Here is a 4,944-nt window from a genome sequence, read left to right on the forward strand (position 1 = left end):
CCGCCATCACCAAGATTCTCTGGAGCGGAGCCACGGGTGCGGTGTCAGGCTGTTTTTTAATGAGAGAAAAACAGAATGTGTATTTCTATTTGCAAACACTGTGTCTGGAAAGACACCCAAGGAGCTCAGAACACTGAATTCTCAGGGAGACGGGGGGCGGGGGGGGGGGCGCACACATGAAAGTATATCTATATTTATCTATTTATATATAATTTTAAAATGTTTTGGAACAATGTGAGTCTATTATCTGTTCCAAATATTAAATTTAAAAATATGTTAAAAGGTGCCATTATGGTAAACAAAGGACAATCGGACGCTTCCCTGTGTTCTGGAAGGAGCAATGCAGTGGGCAGCCAGGGCCCCGGGAGCACCCACACTGAACTCATCGTCGTGAAGGGGCAGCCCCGTTCCCTCAGAGCAGCACCGCTGTCACACTCAGTTTGTGTGGTTGTTTGGATGCTGTTGTCCTTGTGTTTTGGTTGGTGCTTAATTTGCAGCTGTGTGGTGTAGTGGCCGCGGATGCAGGACCCAGGCGTGTGGCTGCGTGTGTCCAAATCCTGGTTCTGCCTCTTCCCCGCGGGGTGACCACAGACAAATGACTCACCTCTCTGAGCCTCAGTTTCCCGTTCTGTAAAATGGAGACGATAATAGTCCCTACCTCATAGGTGATGGTAAGGATTAGGTGAGTTAGCCCACATCAGGTGCACAGAGCAGGGCCTCAGTGAACAATAGTTAGTATGGTTATCGAGTTCATACATATTTAGGGAGCAGAATAACTGAAATAATCTGTCACCTCTGGGGCTCTGTGAGGTTTCCCCCTTTTAAGTGGGTGTTTATGTTATTTGAGCTGCAGCAACGTTGAGCTCCCATGTGCATACGGCCCATGCCCAGCCCAGCACTGTTCACATGTGGACTGGCATTGTCTGCCCATTCCCCATCCTCCCACCTTCCCCACCCAACATATATGTAAGATGATATTTTCTTAAGAACATGCATAATTTATTTTTTTGTTATTTCGTTTTTTAAAAATATATTTTATTGATTTTTTTACAGAGTGGAAGGGAGAGGATAGAGAGTTAGAAACATTGATGAGCAAGAAACATTAATCAGCTGCCTCCTGCACGCCCCCTACTGGGGATGTGCCCGCAAGCAAGGTACATGCTCCTGACCGAAATTGAACCCGGGACCCTTGAGTCCGCAGGCTGACACTCTATCCACTGAACCAAACCAGTTAGGGCTGTTGTTTCGTTTTTAAGTGCCAAATGTCTTTTCTTTCTTTAATTTATTTTTATTTTATTTTATTTTTTTACTTATTGACTAGACAGAGAGAGGAGGGGGGGAGAGAGAGAGAGAAATACTGATTTGTTGTTCCACTCATCCATGCATTCATTTGTTGCTCCTCGTATGTGCTCTGACGGGGATCAAACACTCAAATTTGACTTATCTGGATGATGCTCTAACCAACTGAGCTACCTGGCCAGGGCCAACCATTTTTCACTTATTGACTTATTTAATGCTCAAAACCCTTGTGAGGTAGAGGACATGCATAGTTTCTTAATAAAATATTGTCTAATCCTATATATTGTGCTAGATTGTTTCTATAACAGCCCCAATGCATCTTATCTCTCAGCATCCATGCCTTGGTGTAGGCCCCTCTCACATTGAATTTCCCCCCTTTATTTTATTATTATTTTTTCCATCACCATTTATCCCCCATATACCCTCTTCCACTTCCACCCACCCCCTCTCCTCACAGTCACCACTCTTGTCCGTGTCCGTGAGTTCTTTCTCTTTCTTTTTCTTTTTTGCTCAATCCCTTCACTTCCCCAAACCACCACTCCCCCGCCCCCCGGCCCGGGCCCATCACCATCACCAGAGTCACAGTGAATTTGACTTGTGACTTGCCTTGGCCAAGGGGAGATTAGCAAGCACAATGCAAGCAGGGGCTCTGTAAAGGTGTTTTCTCTTAAAATACCCACGCCTGGGACCAGCCGCCATGTTGTTGGGAAGCTCAGGCCAGACTGTGGCACAATTAGAGGCCACGTGGAGGGAGGCCCTGGAGGAGGAGCGGCCACCTGGGAAGGTTCAGCTCCCAGTGAATGCAGCCACACGAGTGAGCCCAGCGATGCCTGGTAGGGTGTTTGTTACTCAGCAATAGGTAATGGAAACATATTGTTCTGCAACTTTTAAAACATCTTTTTTTTTTAATATATATTTTATTGATTTTTTACAGAGAGGAAGGGAGAGAGATAGAGAGCTAGAAACATCGATCAGCTGCCTCCTGCACACCTCCCACTGGAGATGTGCCCGCAACCAAGGTACATGCCCTTGACCGGAATCGAACCTGGGACCTTTCAGTCCGCAGGCCGACGCTCCATCCACTGAGCCAAACCGGTTACGGCTAAAACATCTTAATACAGACCTATCTCATGAACAGTTCATGTTGATCAGTTCATTCATTTGAATGACTGCATAGTTTTCTATGGGGCCAACGAAGCATGGTTTACTTATCCATCTCCTACGGACGGACATGAGGCGGCCCCCAATTCTTTGCCATGACAAACAGCGCTACCTCCTTGTGTGACTATCATTGCCAACTGACTTGGAGTGTCTTTAGGATAAATTCCCAGGAGGAAAATTGCTGAGTCAAAGAGGACACACGCTAAAAGTTCTCACAGATATTGCCAAATCACCCTCCAAAATGGTCTTACCAGTTTGCTCTCCCGCCGCAGTGGCTGAGGGGGACAGGCTCCCAACGCCGTCCACACCTGGTGTGACCCTGTTGGAATTTTGAAGAGCCGCTTAAACAGCAACGTCGGCCAGAGCGAGCATGTGAAAATGTTACAGAATGGCGGGTGGGGTGAGGGCCCGGGCTGTAGGGAGGATTTGCTGCCACTGCAGGGAGCAGGGTCTGGGGCCCCAGGCCGCCCCCCCACACCCACCGCCCTTGTTCCTTCCTCTTCTGCCTGGGCGGCTGTGCTCAGCACATCCTCTTTCCGAGCTGCCCTTGAAGGCGCTTCCCAAGCAGACCTGCCTCATGGACAGGCCCAAGTTCCTCCAGCCTTGACCCCCACTCACAGTGACCCTCTGGCTCCGATGGGCCCCAGCCCCAGGTCCTGCCTCCAGCAAAGAGAGGAGCCTTCCAGGTTCACCCTGCGGCTTTGCACAGACCTGTGATCTTCTCTGAGCCTATAGCTGCTTTTAAAAATATATGTAGTTTTTGTTGATTTCAGAGAGAGGAAGAGAGAGTGAGAGATAGAAATATCAATGATGAGAGAGAATCATTGATCGGCTACGTCCTGCACACCCCCTACTGGGGATCAAGCCCGCAACCCAGGCATGTGCCCTGCCTGGTCACCAAAACATGACTTCCTGGTTCATAGATCGAATGCTCAACCACTGAGCTACGCTGGCCTGGCCTATAGCTGCTTTTGAAAGAATGTAGATAACAATATTAACCTTTGGACTCTGTTGCTATTCCTTCAGCAAACAGTCTGTCTATCTATCTATCATCTATCCCTTCAGCATTCTGGCCTCTTGGCCCCCATGCGCTAGTGGGAGGCAGAGATCGATCAGGTGGCCACAGAGATGTGTACTTTTATGAACTTATCTATGGAGATACACCATCTGAAATCCAGTAAGAACACGGGAACCTGTTTAGGTGGAGGGCTGGGCAACGAGATGGCCATGGAGCTGACACCTGAGAGCGGAGGAGCGATGAGGGTGGAGAGCTGGGGAGCTGCCTTGCGGGTGGGTGGAACGGCTTGTGCAAAGGCCCTGAGGTGGGAGCCGCTCCTCACATTCCTTTCTGGGACGGAAAGAAACCGAGTGCAGGGGGCGAAGGGGAGAGGGTCTGAGATGAGGCCTGAGGGATCAGCCGGGCCACACCTTTCAGGGCCTTGCGGGCCACAGTACTGATCTTTACACTAAGAGCGCTGGGGAGCCATTGACAGGATGGTGAGTTTCTTTATTTATTTTTACATTTTTATTGGTTTCAGAGAGGAAGGGAGAGGGAGAGAGGGATAGAAACATCAATGATGAGAGAGAATCATTGATTGGCTGCCTCCTGCACGCTCCCTAGATAGAGCCCACAACCCAGGCATGTGCCCTTGACCGGAATCGAACCTGGGACCCTTCAGTCCGCAGACCGACGCTCTATCCACTGAGCCAAGCCGGCCAGAGCAGGAAGGTGAGTTTAAATGAGATAACGTCATACAAAGTTCTCAACCCACAGTTAGTGCCCTTGTGATTCCTGGGCGCCACTCAGACGATCCAGGCTCATCCCCTATTCTAAGGTCAGGTGATTAGCAACCTCAATTCTCAGGTAACCTACCACGTTCACACTAATCCTGGTACGGGGATACCTTTAGGGTGGGGGCATTATTCTGCCCACCACGCCTCCTCTCCCTCTCTGCCTGGGGCCTGCCCTTCCTCACCGTCCTCAGGGGCAGGGTGAGCCCAGGAGGAAGTGTGAGCCACCCACCTTTCAAGAGAGGAAACAAAGCCTCCTCACAACACATCTTCGTGGAATGTTTTCGAGTTTGAAAGGGCTTTCACGTACTCGTACTCGCGCTCGGTCTGAGAAACTGTGGTGAGAAAAGAAAGGTCAAGGGGCCCAAGGTCACAGGGCAGGAGTGAATATTGCCGGGTTCACGCTCCTTCCCCAACCCTCCCTGAACATCTTCATGACTTTCCCAGGCCGCCCTGAGGGAGTCCTGGGGCCAGTTTGCCCTTATTTATGGCTTCTGGCCAAAAGTCATGGGGTCACACTTGAAAGACTTCCTCAAATCCTGCAAGTCATCACGCCGGCGATTTCTGCCTGGATCAGAAGCACAGACCAAAAGGTCGCCGAGTTCAATTACCAGTCAGGGCACATACCTAGGTTTCTGTTCAATCCCTGGCAGGGCATGTACAGGAGGCAACCGCTCTATGTTTCTTTCTCTC

This window comes from Myotis davidii, unplaced genomic scaffold, assembly GCF_000327345.1.
Source record: "Myotis davidii unplaced genomic scaffold, ASM32734v1 scaffold142, whole genome shotgun sequence".
Classification (NCBI taxonomy): domain Eukaryota; kingdom Metazoa; phylum Chordata; class Mammalia; order Chiroptera; family Vespertilionidae; genus Myotis; species Myotis davidii.